Below are 19,267 nucleotides of genomic sequence, written 5' to 3' on the forward strand. Positions count from 1 at the left end.
AAGCGAATGCCACTGTAAATAACATCATAAAGGTATATCAACCGCGAAGAGCAAATCTTCATGATATCGATGAAAACATATCGCTGGATCAGTCGACATATAACACGCTTGGAAATAATGTTTTGACGGCTTATTGAGCAGCCCGGAACCGGTAAACAAGCTGGAGAAAACTTTCCCTACGACAGCTGAACCTCTTGTAGCTGACCCAACATACGAAGGGTAAACAACAGTTTGAAAAAGCTGAAAAATTACAGAGCGGCGTGAACTGATGGAATAGCAGGTATTTGGTGAAATATGACCGTCATAAACGTCACGAGAAATTGTTTTGTCTTATCCTTAAAATGTGGCAAACTGAAACAATACCGAATGAATGGAGGGAATCAATCATTGTCCCTATAAACAAGAAAGCAGATCAAAGAAACTGCAAGACTACAGAGGAATACCCCTACCAGTCACAGTTTATGAAGCTCTGTCACATACAACACTGCAAAGACTCACCCCCTATACCGAACACAGGACACAATATCCGAATGGTTTTCGGAAAAATAGATCAAGAATACGTAGCATATTCTGCGTCAAAATCATCAATTAAAAAATATTGGAATGCAACAAGGGCATCCATTATCTGTTCATAGACTTCCAAAAGGCGTACGATTCGTTGCACATAGAAATGGTATGGGAAATAACGACAGAATACGGAATCCACAAGAAGCTAATCAGCTGGGTCAAAATATGTACGGAGAAGACAGTAAGCAGGATGACATGCTGTAGATCGGTATCGGACTGTTTTGAGAACACAACTGGACTGAAGCAAAGTGATGCGCTATGCCCACTTATCTCCAACCTTGCCATGGGAAAAGTGGTAAGAGGAACCAAAAGACCAACAAATGGAAACATAGGACATAAACAATCAAATATACTGGCCTGTGCAGATGACATAGTTATAATACGAAATAACAGTGCTGGAAATGAAACGCTCTTCAAGCTAAATGAAACGGCCACGAAAATATGTTCAAAAATTAATGAAGGATAAATAAAATACAAGAAAATACGCAGGGAAAATATGACTACAGGAGAATGTGATAACCTTCAAACAGAAAATCACACTTTCAGGAACACACATAACTACAGATACTTTGGTGTAAATGTAAATGAGTGCAATACAAATGAGACGATTACCAAATTAGACTACGGAACGCAATTAAGCTTACTTTTCCCTCCAAAAACTTCTGTCGGCCAAACTAACGACGAGGAAGACCAAGCTGAACCTCTACTACATGATCATAATGCCAGTACAGCTATACCGAGCCGAAGCAAGGAGCATTGCCAAAATGAGGAACACCAACTCCCAGTCTTCGAAAACAATGATTAAAGATAAATCTTTGGGCCAAAATTAGAGCAAGCAACACAAATACGGGTTTGGAGATCTAACAAAAAAACTAGTTAAGCTGGCCGACCAGTGAACATCGCCAAAGCGAAACGTTTACAATGAGCGGGCAATGTTGTAAGAATGAATCATGGCAGAATACTATTTCAAAACAGTCGTAGGTCGCAGAATGTTCTTTATTAACTTCAGAACGACGCGTTTCTCCAGGATAGGGCGCACACTGGACTCGCATTCGGGAGGACGACGGTTCAATCCCGCGTCCGGCCATCCTGATTTAGGTTTACCGTGATTTCCCTAAATCGCTCAAGGCAAATGCTGGGATGTTCCTGTGAGAGGGCACGGCCGACTTCCTTCCTAATCCGATGAGACCGATGACCTCGCTGTTTGGCCTCTTCCCACAAACAACCCAAACCCAACCCGGATAGGGCATCATAATGTTATGTGCTTTTTGGCATACAATTTCCAATTTTCAACATCGCTTGATGATGCACTATCCGGGCAAAACACGTCGAAACACGTCGTTCTTAGCTTGTTGTTGTTGTTGTGGTCTTCAGTCCTGAGACTGGTTTGATGCAGCTCTCCATGCTACTCTATCCTGTGCAAGCTTCTTCATCTCCAAGTACCTACTGCAACCTACATCCTTCTGAATCTGCTTGGTACATTCATCTCTTGGTCTCCCTGTACGATTTTTACTCTCCACGCTGCCCTCCAATACTAAATTGGTGATCCCTTGATGCCTTATAACATGTCCTACCAACCGATCCATTCTCCTAGTCAAGTTGTGCCACAAACCTCTCTTCTACCCAATCCTATTCAACACCTCCTCATTAGTTATGTGATCTACCCATCTAATCTTCAGCATTCTCCTGTAGCACCACATTTCGAAAGCTTCTATTCTCTTCTTGTCCAAACTATTTATCGTCCATGTTTCACTTCCATACATGGCTACACTCCATACAAATACTTTCAGAAACGACTTCCTGACACTTAAATCTATATTCGATGTTAACAAATTTCTCTTCTTCAGAAACGCTTTCCTTCCAATTGCCAGTCTACATTTTATATCCTTTCTACTTCGACCATCGTCAGTTATTTTGCTCCCCAAATAACAAAACTCCTTTACTACTTTAAGTGTCTCATTTCCTAATCTAATACCCTCAGCATCACCGTACTTAATTCGACTACATTCCGTTATCCTCGTTTTGCTTTTGTTGATGTTCATCTTATATCCTCCGTTCAAGACACTATCCATTCCGTTCAACTGCTCTTCCAAGTCCTTTGCTGTCTCTGACAGAATTACAATTTCATCGGCGGACCTCAAAGTTTTTATTTCCTCTCCATGGATTTTAATACCTACTCCAAATTTTTCTTTTGTTTCCTTCACTGCTTGCTCAATATACAGATTGAATAACATCGGGGAGAGGCTACAACCCTGTCTCACTCCCTTCCCAACCACTGCTTCCCTTTCACAAATTGTAAATAGCCTTTCGCTCCCTGTATTTTACCCCTGCCACCTTTAGAATTTGAAAGAGAGTATTCCAGTCAACATTGTCAAAAGCTTTCTCTAAGTCTACAAATGCTAGAAAAGTAGGTTTGCCTTTCCTTAATCTAGCTTCTAAGATAAGTCCTAGGGTCAGTATTGCCTCACGTGTTCCAATATTTCTACGGAATCCAGACTGATCTTCCCCAAGGTCGGCGTCTACTAGTTCCTAGCTTAATAAAAACATTCTGTAACCTACGACTGTTTTTTAAATAGTGACAATAGAAGGTTGCTGCACCAGCACGCCAAAATGGAATGAAATAATTCTCGTGGTGGAAGAGACCCTCAGGTACGTGACAAGAAGACCAGGCTCAAGACCACCTGGAAGACCAAGAAGCAGATGGCAAGACGTAGTGACCTCAGACTGCAGAGTGGTGGGTATCACTGGGTGGGGGGAAGCGGCACAAGAAAGGAAGAACTGCAGGCAGATAGTGAGAGTGGCACGGGATCATCACGTTCCAAAGAAGTCAACGGAGTGTGTGAGTGACTGGGTGAGTGTGATCCCCCTATACCTAATGGCACAGAAAATCACATCAAAAAAGCGACAGGCTGCATATTTATATCCAAATAAATCGCCAAATAGTGACAACTACTGCGGCGGGCGACTGTGTGTGGTGTGAGGCAGGCAGCAGAGAAGACGGGGAGTCGGGCCGCGGTCGAGGCCGAGCGACAAAAGCTGCGGCGTCTGGAGGCTGCGGCGGTGAAAGTGCGCCGGGAGCCGCGCGCGGCGTCCAAGGGCGGGCAGGTAGTCGGTAGTCGGGCGCGGGTCATTGTTGCGCGCGCATTGTGTGCTGCCCCGCCCAGAGCGGCCTTGGCCGCCGCTGCGGTCAGCGCGCCCTGCTCGCTCACCCACTACTCCTCACCAGCTGCCGGCCTCTGCTCCTCCCACGGCAGTTGGAAGCCCCGGGGGCCTCAGCATTTACCACTCACTAAAGAAAGGCATACCTACGTTAACAGCGTCTGTAGATTTACACTAGTTCTGCAAGTGATGAAGGCATTCAAAAAACGGCTCTGAGCACTATGGGACTAAACTTTTGAGGTCATCAGTCCCCTAGAACTTGGAACTACTTAAACCTAACTAAGGACATCACACACATCCATGCCCGAGGCAGGATTCGAACCTGCGACCGTAGCAGCCGCGTGGTTCCGGACTGAAGCGCCTAGAACCACTCGGTCACAGTGGCCGGCGCTACAATCCTGTCTCACTCCCTTCCCAACCACTGCTTCCCTTTCATGCCCCTCGACTCTTATAACTGCCATTTGGTTTCTGTGCAAATTGTAAATAGCCTTTCGCTCTCTGTATTTGACCCCTGCCACCTTCAGAATTTGAAAGAGAGTATTCCAGTCAACATTGTCAAAAGCTTTCTCTAAGTCTACTAATGCTAGAAACGTAGGTTTACCTTTCCTTAATCTTTCTTCTAAGATAAGTCGTAGGGTAAGTATTGCCTCACGTGTTCCAACATTTCTACGAAGTCCGAACTGATCCTCCCCAAGGTCTACTTCTACCAGTTTTTCCGTTCGTCTGTAAAGAATTCGGCTTAGTATTTTGCAGCCGTGACTTATAAAGCTGATAGTTCGGTAATTTTCACATCTGTCAACACCTGCTTTCTATGGGATTGGAATTATTATTAGTTCTTCTTGAAGCCTGAGGGTATTTCGCCGTCTCATACATCTTGCTCACCAGATGGTAGAGTTATATCAGGGCTGGCTCTCCCAAGGCTATCAATAGGTCTAATGGAATGTTGTCTACTCCCGGGGCTTCGTTTCAACATAGGCCTTTCAGTGCTCTGTCGAATTCTTCACGCAGTATCATTTCTCTCATTTCATCTTCACCTACGTCCTCTTCATTTCCATAATATTGCCCTCAAGTAAATCGCCCTCGTATAGACCCTCTTTATACTCCTTCCACCTTTATGCTTTCCCTTCTTTGCTTAGAACTGGTTTCTCATCTGAGCTCTTGATATTCATACAAGTGGCTCTCTTTTCTCCAAAGGTCTGTTTAATTTTCCTGTAGGCAGTATCTGTCTTACCACTACTGATTGTCTCTGCATCCTTACATTTGACCTCTAGCCATCCCTGCTTAGCCATTTTGCACTTCCTGTAAGATGTATGATGAGATAAAAGAAATTATTCGTATGTTTAAGGGAGCCGAAAATGCATTGGGATGGGGGACAGAAGTTCGATTGTAGGAAAAGAACGAGAAAGAAGACTGACAGGAGAGAGTGGGGTGGGGGAATGGTATGGAAGGGGAAGTCACCAGCTAGAATTTTGCATAGCATGTAATGTAATTGTTGTTAAAATTTGTTTCAAGAATCACGAAAGAAGGGTGTATACGTGGTACACAGCTGGGCATATCGTAAGGTTTCAGACTGATTATACACTGAAGAGCCGAAAAACTGGTAAACCTGCCTAATATCGTGTAGGGTCCCAGTGAGTACGCAGAAGTGCCGCAACAGGACATGGCATGGACTCCACTAATTTTTGAAGTAGTGCTAGAGGGAACCGACAGCATGAATCCTCTAAGGCTGTCCGTAAATCCGTTAGAGTACGAGGGTATGGATATTTTTCTCAACAGCACGTTGCAAGGCATCCCAGATATACTCAATAATGTTCATATCTTGGGAGTCTGGTGCCCAGCGGAAGTGTTTAAACTCAGAAGAGTGTTCCTAGAGCCACTCTGTATCAATTCTGGACGTGTGGGGTGTCGCATTGACCTGTTGGAACTGCGCAAGTTCGTCGGAATGCACAACGGGCATGAATGGATGCAGGTGATCATACAGGATGCTTACATACGTGTCACCTGTCACAGCAGTATCTAGACGTATCAGGGGTCCCATATTACTCCAACAGCACACGTCCCACACCATTACAGAGCCTCCACCAGCTTGAACAGTCCCCTGCTGACATCCAGAGTATGTGAATTCATGAGGTTGTCCCCGTATCCGTACACGACCGTCCACTCAGTACAGTTTGAAACGAGACTCGTCCAACCATTTATCAACAGTCCAATGTCGGTGTTGACGGGCCCAGGCTCTGAGCACTACGGGACTTAATTTCTAAGGTCATCAGTCCCCCAGAACTTAGAACTACTTAAACCTAATTAACCTAAGGACATCACACACATCCATGCCCGAGGCAGGATTCGAACCTGCGACCGTAGCGGTCGCGCGGTTCCAGACTGTAGCGCCTAGAACCGCTCGTCCACCACGGCCGGCCCAGGCGAGGCGTAAAGCTTTGTGTCGTGCAGTCATCAAGGGTACATGAGTGGTCTTTCGGTTCTGAAATCCAAATCGATGATGTTTCGTTGAATTGTTCGCACGCAGGCAATTGGTGATGGCCCACCATTGAAATCTGCAGCAATTTGGGGAAGGGTTGCACGTCTGTCACGTTGAACTATTCTTTTCAGTCGCCGTTGATCCCGTTATTTGTCGGATGTCGGAGATTTGCTGTTTTACCGTACTCCTGACATTTATGGTACACTCGTGAAATGGTCGTATGGGAAAATTCCCACTTCATCGCTTCCTCGGAGATGCTGTGTCCCATTACTCGTGCGCCAGCTCAAACTCACTTAAAAACACGTTCAAACTCACTTAAATCTTGATAACCTACCACTGTAGCAGCAGTAATCTGTGTAACAACTGCGCCAGTCACTTGTCAGCGCCGTATTCTTCCTGTTTACGCATGGATACGGGAAACAGGAAAACTTACAGAAGAAAGAAAAAACTGTTAGAAGCTGACTTCAGGGAAGCTCAGAAAGGATTCACTAGAAATGTGGGAACATGTTAGGCTATATTTACCCTACGACTTATCCTACAAGGTAGGTCGAAGAAAGGTAAACCAACATTTATAGCAGTTCTAGATTTAGAATAAAGCTTGTGAGAATGTTGACTGGCCAACACCGAAATTTTAAGGTAGCAGAGATAAAAAGCAACGAGCGAAAAGTTATTTACAATTTGCACGTAAGTCAGACATCAGTTATAAAGAGTCGAAGGATATGAAAAGAAAGCAGTAGGGAGTAGGACAGGTTTGTAATCTATTCCAGATGTTATTCAGTCTGTACATTGAGCAAGCTGTGAATGAAACCAAGGATATCCTTAGGAAGATATGAGGAGGAAAAGAAAGAGATTAGCATATAACGACCCGTCAACAACGGGGTCATTAGTGAGACGGAGACACTCGGATTAGGGAAGGAAATCGGCCGTTCCCTTTTAAAGGAACCTTCCCGGCATTTGCCTGAAGCGATCTAGGGAAATCACGGAAAACCTAAATCAGGATGGCTGGAAGCGCGTTTGAACCGTCGTCCTTCCGAATGTGAGTCTAACCAGTGCGCCACCTCGCTCGGTGAAGGGAATGAAATTTCAGGGAAAAGAAGTAAAAACATTGAAGTTTGTTATGGCCAGTGTAATCCTGCAGAGGCAGCGAAGTATTTGGAAGAGTAGTTCGAGAAAATGGATATCTGTAACGATCAGAGATTCGAAGATGATCGTCAACAAAAGTAAAATTAGGATAATGGAATGTAGCCTAATTGAACCGGGTGATCAGGAGATGACATACTAAAAGTGATAGACGAGTTTTGCTGTATGTACAGCAAAGTAACTGATCTCGGCCGGTGTAGAGAAGGTAAAATGTTAGCTGGCAATGGCAAGAAAATCGCTTCAGGAAAAAACGGCAGTTACCTTGTACGGAAGTGAATCTTGAACTGTAAAAGGTTCAGACAAGGGTTGAATAGAAGCTTTTGAAATTATTGCTGCTGAAGAATGCTAAGTATTATGTAGATCGGATAATAGTTGAAGAGATACCGAGCCAGTCAGCGAGAAAACAGCTGTATGTTAAAACTTGATTGAAAGAGAGAAAGGTTGATAGGACACATCATGAGGCATCAGGGAGTAGTTAGTTTGGTTATGGAGTGAAGTGTGCTGGATAAAAACTGTAGTGGGACACCAAGGCTTGACCTCAGTAAGCAGCTACAAATGGTTTCAAATTGCAGTGGCTATGCAGGTGTACAGAAACTTGTTAAGGGTAGTTCGACACAAACAAAAGTATTCCACAGGTCCAGATGGCACGTGAATTACATTTGAGACTTCCTGGCTCGGAACTTGTGTGACGTCGAATCGAGTCCCACCTGTAGCAGCAGCCAAACCACGCGCGCTCTAGATGACGTGCAGTGCGAGACAAATTATATCACGTGCCGCTCCACAGACTAGCCGTCCTCTGACGGGATGTGGAAATGCACGTGGACGAGGAGCTCGTGACGTCATAGCGTGGAATTCCAGGTTCCACTGCACCGCGCAGCGTGAAAGAAAGAATCTGGCATGTCAGACTTTTGTCTCGTGGACAGTAACAAGGCCAAAGAGAGGCGACAGTGTCTTGCGTTGCGAACGGAACGTTGGAGCCCCCATATTGTAAGACGTTAAATTTCGTATTTGGTGGGCTTTCTTTCCCATAGAGTGAGTGGTATAAGTATACGCTGTTTCAAAGCATCAGCAAATCGAGGGTTTCTCGAAAACGCGTCGTTTAAGCTACAATCTGTTATAATAAAATGATGGGAAACTGCATAGCATAAGTTAAGGTCTTTCTGTAGTCGATGTTTTTAGTGTTATAACTTGCGTGTAACGAATATATACCGTTTCACTGCTACGGCACAATGGTGATCAATCAAAAGCACGTATTTTCAGTACAACTGCATATAAAATTCCAAATGCTGGCATATGTATATACAGTCTTTAGATAGTCTACGTCATACAAGGAGGTATATTTGATATGCCGAGGGTATATCGCCATTGGAAGAGTCGTGCATTCCCAGTTACGAAGTGAAAAATAGCAGAATTTTTTTCTTTCTCTTTTCGTTTTCTAAAATATTCTGGGTATTTCTTATTCATTCAATAGAATTATTATGTCAAAGGCGACGCCATTTATTATAAATCATGTATTTGCTGCAATTTTTGTTCCAAAGACCAATGACTAAAACGTTTCCCCAGTGGCCGCTTTGAAACTTTCTGTAAAATTTATGTATCTATCTCTGGGTTTATGGACTGGCTCATGTTTATAACTTTCCGGTAAATATCTTTTTCATTGATGATGAGCAGCTCCGATAAACTCTCCTCTTCCATTCGAATGAACTTCCAAAACGAATCTCGATCTTGATATGTATGCGATGAAGTACGTTAGTTCAGAGTGATGGTAGTAAATGCGATGTCGGGAATATGGGTATTACGCATGGGGCAAACTGACATTAGATCTATATGTTAACTGCATTCAATTTAAACCCAAAAACGGGATAAAAATTCAATTGAGTTGACGTGTAACTTTTTCTAATACGTGTCTCACATCATTGTACAGCAATTCGCTGTTCAAGCCATCGATGAGTCCAGAATATTCTTCACGATTTTTTCCGCTCTTCTTCGACAATCGCTAACGGAATATTACATGCATCCATTTTCCTATGGAAATGTGTGGTTTTCGAGCCAAATGAAGCCGACAACGGCTGCTGAAGAGCGCTGACAGCGGAAGTCATGTTAACCATATTGTCCAGTGTCACGACGGTGCTGTCTCTCGTGAGGTCGGATGTCCCGACGGCGTCCACATGAACTTTAGCTGCCTCGTCCGTGTGAGGACGGCTTTAATCGGAAAAGTTTATTGGCGGACCCGGATGTAGTATCTGCTCTGCGACACTATCGAATCTGCCTAAATAACGGTTACCAGCCTCGCACTGACCTGCTTGGGAGGGTTACATTTCTCACTGCTACTGTGTCAATAGTCAAAGCCCTGAGGGTGTCTGACCACTCTCTCGAGTTAACATCAGTAACTTGACCTCAAACTCTAAGGGGGGAAAAAGCACACTTGCAAGATATCAGCCTCTGCAATCGACCCCGTGGAAAAATTTGGGCCATAATTCAGATAGCACGCAGTTACGACCTTGTAAAAATACACCCTTTAAGCACGCGCGCGCACCGGATGTTCGTCACTCTCTCCGACCCAGTACTGCCAATTAATGACTGAGCGTGAAGTAGTGTACATTACTTTGTTTATTGTGTCTAAGTGCGTGGTTTCTAATTAGTAGCTAGTGCCAGAGATCTATCTGCTCTGAAAATTTTTGTGTTCCGATTTTTTATGTTCCGATTCACATACACAGTGCAAATGAATGAAATGAATGCGTGTGTCGCTAAAGAAGTATCGTAGCGCTATTTGATTATTGGCATCGCTATTGTGCGGAATTTTCTTTGTATTTTAAAGCTGACAATGTTGAAGTTAAGTCCCTTTGGAGGAGTCGCGCTGTTCTTAAACGTGACTAGCGAGATTAAGTTCTAAAACAAAATTGTTTTTTCATATCATAATAATTCTTCCCTTCCTTAGGTTTATTCATTTTGATTTTCTGTTTATAATTTTAAAAATATATTGACTATAATGTGCTTGAAGTGACATATTATGTACTCTTATCGAAATAACATGCTCTCGAACAAGATTTTTGAAAACGTTTGATACACATGACCCCTTCCCCTCCTCTTCCCTCGCCATCAACATCCTGCAAATAAGAGGGCTCTGGTTTTCATTCCGCCGTACAGTACTTTGCCCTGGATCATTAAGCGGCTGCAGTGGTGTGGTGCGAGCAACAAACAACCGGCCCGCGCAAATATTTAAAAGCTGGACATACAGGAGGTCATAACGGCGTACTATCACGGCGCGTACTATCACATTTATGGCCTATATTTTTGTGTAGGATAAATTTCTGGGGCCGCTGTCTTGCAACTGTGCTTTTTCTCTCCTTAAATATAACGTAAAATTGGTGTTGTTTCCTTGTCAGTAAGATTCCGAGATCCGACAACTGGGCTGCAATACACACACCGCTGATATGGTCATACACCGCGATCAACTGGCTGCTAGTAATTCCCGAGTCAATCACCAAGAAAACAAACCGGAATAGAGCGCCAAGTCAGTAGTGATAGAGTCAGACAAAAACATCACTCTCAAATTTACACGGAAACAAATGAAATTTATTTGTACGAATTAACTCAAGCCAAGTCAATCAATTTTATCCAACACCACTTCCAACTATCTCTGAAAGCTTCACGCTGTTCTCTGAGGCCTCTTTGTACTGAAATAAGCGACGCTCAGGAAAGTTCCTAAGCATAATTTAACGCTCGTACATGAGAATGCACTTCTGATTCTTTCACTCTTCCGCACTGCACTAAATAACTAGTGGATCACGAAGGATCACCTAGTCCCGAGTTCAGAAAACACTCCCAAAACACTACCTCCGCGCTCCACGGAACTATATAACATTCTGGCGTTACAGACTATCAGAATCAAGAGCAGAATCAGGAGCAGAATGTAGTCTCTCTGATTGGCTACTTCCTGCTCCCGTTTGTAACACTTCTGTAAGGTATCGACTTCTAGTAGGACCTTATAACTCATTCTACGATGAGTGTTGGGAACATCAGCCGTCTTCGGGAAGTTATTCGCTCTTCAAATCTGCCTAGTCGATTCCAGCCACTACACATTTAGGAGGATGACGGAAAACATCCCATCATCTCCAGGATGAACAAAAACCCGCTTCCCAATGCATCCGGAAACTGGCTGAGCCGAATACAAAAGCGAACAGCACTAGTTCGTACGGGCGACAAGGAAATTGTGTACTATATGCTCCTACCTATTCAAGTGTGTATGAATTCCTAAGGGACTAAACTGCTTGGGTCATCGGTCCCTAGACTTGCATACTTCTTAGACTAACTTAAAGTAACCTCTTCTAAGAAAACACACACACCCATGCCCGAGGGAGGACTCGAAGCTCCGGTGGGAGGGGCCGCGCAGTCCGTGACATGACGCCTTAAACCGCGCGGCCACTCCGCGCGGCTACACGTTAGTAACCCGGGCTCGCCTGACAACTCGTCACAGCTTCATTTCTGCCACGACCTCTGTCCTACTTTCCAAACTTCACACAAACTCCCCTGCATACCTTGCGGGAGTAGCACTCCTGGAAGAAAGGCTACTGCGCAGAAATGGCTTAGCCGCAGAGTAGAGGATTGTTTTTAATGTAGCCACCAAAGGCGGCACAGGGAAAACACACTCAGGTAGTATATGCTTAATACGTTTACCAAACTCAAACAATCATCTACAACAGGAGTAAGTGTTAAGCACACCCTTCAATAAGGTCAAGTCCTGAGTTTTTATCGAACACAAAAATACTGACTTAGACCCGTTAGGACTTGAATATTTAATGAAAATTCCAACTCTGATCGTTGCAACCTTATGTGCCACGATTTCAAGTAAGAATATCACACTACCACAGTTAGTAATATACACTTGGTTGTGGACCCTAGAGGACGAGCCACAGTTAATGTTAATAAGGTGTATCAAAAATATAAGTGCGGCATGGTGTCAATAGCTAGCAAGAGAAAATATTACGGAGCCCAATGGCGTCACAGTGATGGTATACGCGTCTTCTTCCGGAAGGGATACGTCGAAGGTTCGACGCAGAGGAGACAGGAACAGACAGAGGTGATGGTGCCGGCCGGAGTGACCGAGCGATTGTAGGCGCTACAGTCTGGAACCACGCGACCGCTGCGGTCGCAGGTTCGAATCCTGCCTTTGGCATGGATGTGTGTGATGTCCTTAGGTTTAAGTAGTTCTAAGTTCTAGGGGACTGATGACCTCAGAAGTTATGTCCCATAGTGCGCAGAGGCATTTGAACCGTTTTTGAGAGGTGATGGTGTCGTGCTGACTCCGAGTGAGTTCCTGAGAGATGAAATGCGAGTGCATTCCGCACCTGGCCGAAGAAGCTCCTCGGAGTGAATTGGCCTTCCAGCTGCTACTGCTGCATAAGATGGAGACTGGTGGGTCTCCATCTGAGTGCAGGATGGATGGCCGTGCCTCAAAAATTGAGATAGATGAAGACAGCCTGCAGACCTAACATATAAGACTCCTCGTGGCTTGCTTCCTGGAAACGATGCCTTGCTGAGCTGGAGACTTAAGCGTCACGAAGCAGTTGTGGTCTTCAAGCAGTGTTGAGGCACTACACCCATTGTCCAAGGGAGTGGATGAGACGATCGAACGGTTGGGCAGCGTTTGCATAAAACAACTGTGCAGCCTGGCGGAACCTCGTAGTGGGAGAACCTCAGAGACCCGGTGAAGGTCGGCCATAGGGAAGTCCCGTTGTAGACGCAGTGCAAGACGCATCACCCTGGTTTGGAGCCGTTGGTGGCGGCCGATCTGCGTCTCCACCGCGTTCATCCAGATGGCCTCTCAGAGTCCGAGCGATGGCGTAAGTACAGTTAATGATGAGAGCAACCGCACGGAAACAGACGATTCATTCCGTTGTAGTTTTACGTATCGGTTCAATTATTTGTTCATTTTTTTGAGTGAAACACAGCCTGTGGGAGCAACCAAATGAAAACACTCAAGTCAGTCGGTTGTAGTTTCAAGTGTGGCTTGAATTATTATTCATTTATTTTTTTCGAGTTAAGGCAGTCTGTGGGTGTAACCGAAAGACATCATTCGACACCATTGTAGATATACCACTCCGTCTACAGGCCACAAGTGGCCCATCGGGACCATCCGACCGCCGTGTCATCCTCAGCGGAGGATGCGGATAAGAGGGGCATGGGGTGAGCACACCGCACTCCCGGTCGTTACGATGGCATTCTTGACCGAAGCCGCTACTGTTCGGTCGAGTAGCTCCTCAATTGGCATCACGAGGCTGAGTGCACCCCGAAAAATGGCAACAGCGCATGGCGGCCTAGATGGTCACCCATCCAAGTGCCGACCACACCCGACAGCGCTCAACATCGGTGATCTCACGGGAACCGGTGTATCCACTGCCGCAAGGCCGTTGCCACCGTTGTACATACACATACTGATTATTCATTCTTTCTTTTCAAATGGAAAAAGTCAGTAGTTTTTCTGTTGGTTGAACCATGTATTCATTGTTTTTAACTAAAACCACTCTACAGTGCTTTAGCTGACTGAGCTATCCATTCATACTTCTGAATGGAGCCAGTCTGCAGTACTTTCATCAGTTGAACTAACAGAGTGCTAGATTATACCACCAGGGGATAGCCCCATCCCAAAGGATAACTTTCTCCTCCCGAACAGGCCATAAAGGCCCAACGGTACCGACCGGCCACCGTGTCATGCTCAGCCAATAGGCGTCACTGGATGCGGATATGGAGGGTCATTTGATCAGCACACCGCTCTCCCTACCGCATATCAGTTTCCGAGAGCGGAGCCAATACTTTTCTGTCAAGTAGCTCCTCAATTTGCCTCACAAGGGCTGAGTGCACCCCGCTTGCCAACAGCGCTCGGCAGACCGGATGGTCACCCATCCAAGTGCTAGCCCAGCCCGACAGCACTTAACTTCGGTGATCTGACGGGAACCGGTGTTACCGCTGCGGAAAGGCCGTTGGCATCCCAAGGGATAAGTGAAGACGTATCTCAGGGGCTGTGGCAAAGTTTAAATTAGCATTATATACGTTTATTTCATTATATATGTAATGGAGTAATTTTTCTTTTCATCATTTACAACTGATTCACGTATTGTTGCGTATTAAGTTGTTCCGGGTGGCATTAACGCATAACTAATTACGCTCACGTATCGCTGGGGTAGGCATGCCATTACTTAAATTGCCGACCGCGGACAGAAACTCCGAAAAACCCGGACATATGGGTCAAATCGGATTATTTTCTCGGACACACACAGTGGTCTGTAGACGATAAGTTGGCCGATGGTCATTATGTACCGCCGGGAGCGCGGACGTGGGAGGGCGAATGTTTCGTCGCTTGCGTTTCAGCAGCTCGGTGCTAACAATGAGAGCTGTTCAAATGGTTCAAATGGCTCTGAGCACTATGGGACTCAACTGCTGAGGTCATTAGTCCCCTAGAACTTAGAACTAGTTAAACCTAACTAACCTAAGGACATCACAAACATCCATGCCCGAGGCAGGATTCGAACCTGCGACCGTAGCGGTCCTGCGGTTCCAGACTGCAGCGCCTTTAACCGCACGGCCACTTCGGCCGGCCAATGAGAGCTGTCACCCTCCTCCTACCGCTCACCAAATGTAACTTACACAAAAGAGTAACAAGTATTTGTGAAAGCGCTTTACATAGACGTCCATATTCAAACATAGTACTCATTTTCAGTAAGGAGTGTGAACATAATGAAGTGATTTTTAATACAGCTCAATGAGCAGAAGGCAAATGACATTAAATATATTTAGTTATCTGGCGGGCGGGGTGGCGTCGCGGTGCATGCGATCGCCGACTGTTGGAGGCTCCTCACTGTCTCAGTGAAGAAGTATGAAAAATACAGTGTGTTCCAAAAATATCTTCACAACTTTGATGGCATGTCTTTCATATGTGGGGAGATGTAGAAACGTGTGGTTTGAGGCATGATGTTGATCCACACCTAGGGTTCTGGTAGCCTTTTAACAGAAGTCAGCGTGTTAAGGTGACTACATTTTCTAGGCCAAAATTCGAGATACACAGAAATTTTTGGTATTGTAAAAGAAGTCTTAATTAAATGCAATAAATGTGAACTGTCACTTCAGTTTGTTACAAGAACTGTATTGATTTACGTTTTATTAGTATCTTCTGACATGAAGAGTGCTAGCAGACATACAGTTTTTATCAGTTCTGTAAATTTTCTTCAGCATGTCTCTATTCTTCAACAGCATATGAAAACATTCAACTCAAGTTTCAACATAATTCACTATAGTCACTAATATTGCTTTTGTGCATCCTACAACAAACTGTGTTTTATCATTGCTCCATGCATTACTTATTTGGAAAACACTCTTTCAGTACAAGCATACTGATACACGTGAAATGAATATCTAATTGGGGATAAATCGTTTCATAATTGTTAACTTCGAGCCGGCCTGCTGTCGCCGAGCAGTTCTAGGCGCTTCAGTCCGGAACCGCGCTGCTGCTACGCTCGCAGGTACGAATCCTGCCTCGGGTATGGATGTGTGTGATGTCCTTAGGTTAGTTAGGTTTAAGTAGTTCTAAGTCTAGGGAACTGATGACCGCAGATGTTAAGTCCCGTAGTGCTTAGAGCCATTTGAACCATTTTTTGTAACGTACGTTGCTGACAGGGCAGGCATAAGCTCACGACATAGAAGATTCCAGAATTAATCATGCACTCTGCATTAATAATGTGGCAATGTTCGAGGTTGGAAAACAGGTCCGGAACACAGCTTCCAACTGCCAGGAAGTTTCGAAACAGCTACAGAGTGAAAGAGTTATTCTTTGCAGTATGTACCTGTGGTGTCACTGCCAGACACCACACTTGCTAGGTGGTAGCTTAAACCGGCCGCGGTCCATTAGTACATGTCGGACCCGCGTGTCGCCACTGTGTGATCGTAGACCTAGCGCCACCACACGGCAGGTCTCGAGAGACGTACGAGAACTCGCCCCAGTTGTACGACGCCGTTGCTAGCGACTATACTGACGAAGCCTTTGCTCTCATTTGCCGAGAGACAGTTAGAATAGCCTTCAGCTAAGTTAATGTCTACGACCTAGCAAGGCGCCATTAGCCTTAGATAGCTTGTATTTAAAGAGCCTCACTTGTATCGCCACAATCTCCAGATGTCTCATCAAGAACGATGTATACAAAGGAAGGATTAAAAGTTAAGTAGTCCAGAAGTTACGTATTTTCTTTATAGCATTCATTAAGTCTCCTGTTTCAGACCTCACTCCATCCTTCATGAGTTAGCGCGTGCATCTTGGCCTCCTCTTTCAATTAGTGTGCGTAGTGTTGGCAAGTCTGCCGACACTACAGTACCAATACAACAAAGACTAATTTTTGTAAACCCTCGTCGCCAGTTTGAAATGGCCTCGTCGCTACCGCTGTGGAGACCGAGTTGCCTCTGTTGTTAATGTGGGCTGACTGCTAGTGCAGTACACCGCTAAGACAATTTCTCCTTGCCACTGTTGCACAGCTATGCCCCAGCGTCAGGTAACAGGGTAAGAGAACGAAGGTTCTACAACACTCCAACAAATTACTAACAAAGTCACACTAATGAGTTAAAAGGTTTACTTATTTTTGTAGCTAGTTTAATAATAAAGTCTGCAACACTGATTGTAACATAAGACAAAAAAAGGCCCTCAACGGCTAAGTGCAAATAATCGTGGGTAAATTTCACAGTACATAGCAAAAGCAATTTAAACAACTCTCTGTTCACTTCTAAGAGTTCACTAAACGACATTCACTGTCTAAGTCAGCCCTGGACGATGGTCTATAACCAAGTGGGCGATGGTTCAATCCCGTATCCGGCCATCCTGATTTAGGTTTTCCGTGATTAACCTAAATCGCTCCGGGAAAATGCCGGGGAGGTTCCTTCGAAAGTGCACGGCCGACTTCCTTCCCCGTCCTTTCTTAACCCGATGAGACCGATGACCTCGCTGTCTGGTCGCCTCCCCAAAAACAACCCAACCCCAACCAAGTGGGCGAGAGCTGCTTTCTATGTTCGAGTAGGCTTCTGGTACTCGCCTGGCAATTGGTATCTTCATCCTAGGCGCCGCCAATGACACCGGTGGAACTCGCGCAAGTGGCGAGTCTCTACGGCAATGGCACCAGCTCGCATCTTTGCGCCTGTGGCGCTTTTTCCCTGGCTGTGTCTTGTTCGGATAAAACAGCACTAGTTTTCAATGATTTTAGCGAATTTCATTTGTAAGGACGGCAAGTTTTCTCCTTGCCCTAATACTGCGGAACCTGCGTTTTTCTATTGCCCCGCCCCCCTTTTTTTTTACTTGGAATTGTCGAGCGAATATCGAAACGGGAACAATGTGACCCGGTGAAACGTTTCTCGCAGAGCGTTAGCTGAGACGGGAACGCGCCGTACTGTATTGTATGGGGGCGATCAACAAGTGTGAATGGAGCGCCGGCGCAGCCCTAGCAGTGGCGGCCGAGGAGGCGGAAGGCTTCTGGTTTCTTTGGCGTCAGCAGCCGCGGCCCGCGCACTCCACGCCGCCCATCGTGCCGCCTCCAAACGAGATTACGCGCATAACTCGGTTAGCTGGCGGCGGTCTGTCCGCGTCTACTCACCACGCCCTCCCTACCTGGGGACACCCCGCGCAGTCTCGACGGCGCCAGCGACCCGGGAAATACGAGGGCTCCTCCACACTGATTTAGTCTTTATTTTTTCCTATCGCTCATGGTGTGCCACTTGACTCATCACTACAGTTGCAAGTACGTACTACTTTGGTCTGACCGTAGATGACAGAAAAATCACAAGCAGTGTATTCCCTGCAAAGTACAGCCGTTTCCCCAATTGCTGTCATTATGTGAGAGGACAACAGTGACTGTCGTCATCAAGGACAGCGCTGGACGATGTGGTTTCCTTGAAAGGCAGGTGTATGTGCCACAGATATTCAGAAGCGACTGGTGGCAGTGTCTGGAGAGTGTGCACCGTGGGGAAAAAGTGCTCTTGCAAAACGAGAACGCTCGTCCCCATTTGAGTCACAAAACCACGGCCGCCATCGCCGTAAGGGGGTTTTAAGTACTACCAACACACCACATTCTCCTTACTTGGTCCTTTCTGATTATTTTCTATCCGTGTATACGAACTGACCTCCACGTGGACTTCCAGGAACTATGAGTAGCAGTCAAATTGCAAAATATAATTTACTTGGACATAATTTCATACTTGTCAAATTAGCTATTCTGATGGTGCCACTTAGCTCATGTAAAGTTCTCCTAACTGACAACAAATATTCATTAGACCTTCCACACAGAAATATCTACGTAAAAGCGGTATGAATTTTAGTATTATACACTCCTGGAAATGGAAAAAAGAAAACATTGACACCGGTGTGTCAGACCCACCATACTTGCTCCGGACACTGCGAGAGGGCTGTACAAGCAATGATCACACGCACGGCACAGCGGACACACCAGGAACCGCGGTGTTGGCCGTCGAATGGCGCTAGCTGCGCAGCATTTGTGCACCGCCGCCGTCAGTGTCAGCCAGTTTGCCGTGGCATACGGAGTTCCATCGCAGTCTTTAACACTGGTAGCACGCCGCGACAGCGTGGACGTGAACCGTATGTGCAGTTGACGGACTTTGAGCGAGGGCGTATAGTGGGCATGCGGGAGGCCGGGTGGACGTACCGCCGAATTGCTCAACACGTGGGGCGTGAGGTCTCCACAGTACATCGATGTTGTCGCCAGTGGTCGGCGGAAGGTACACGTGCCCGTCGACCTGAGACCGGATCGCAGCGACGCACGGATGCACGCCAAGACCGTAGGATCCTACGCAGTGCCGTAGGGGACCGCACCGCCACTTCCCAGCAAATTAGGGACACTGTTGCTCCTGGGGTATCGGTGAGGACCATTCGCAACCGTCTCC

The 19,267-nt window shown here is 45.8% G+C and overlaps 1 pseudogene; it reads right to left on the reverse strand.

The window, feature by feature from the left end:
- Window positions 1-14,209: 14,209 nt before the first annotated feature.
- Window positions 14,210-14,327, reverse strand: LOC126238338 (5S ribosomal RNA; annotated as a pseudogene).
- Between the last annotated feature and the right edge of the window lie 4,940 nt (window positions 14,328-19,267).

Source organism: Schistocerca nitens, chromosome 2, assembly GCF_023898315.1.
Source record: "Schistocerca nitens isolate TAMUIC-IGC-003100 chromosome 2, iqSchNite1.1, whole genome shotgun sequence".
NCBI classification, from domain to species: Eukaryota; Metazoa; Arthropoda; class Insecta; order Orthoptera; family Acrididae; genus Schistocerca; species Schistocerca nitens.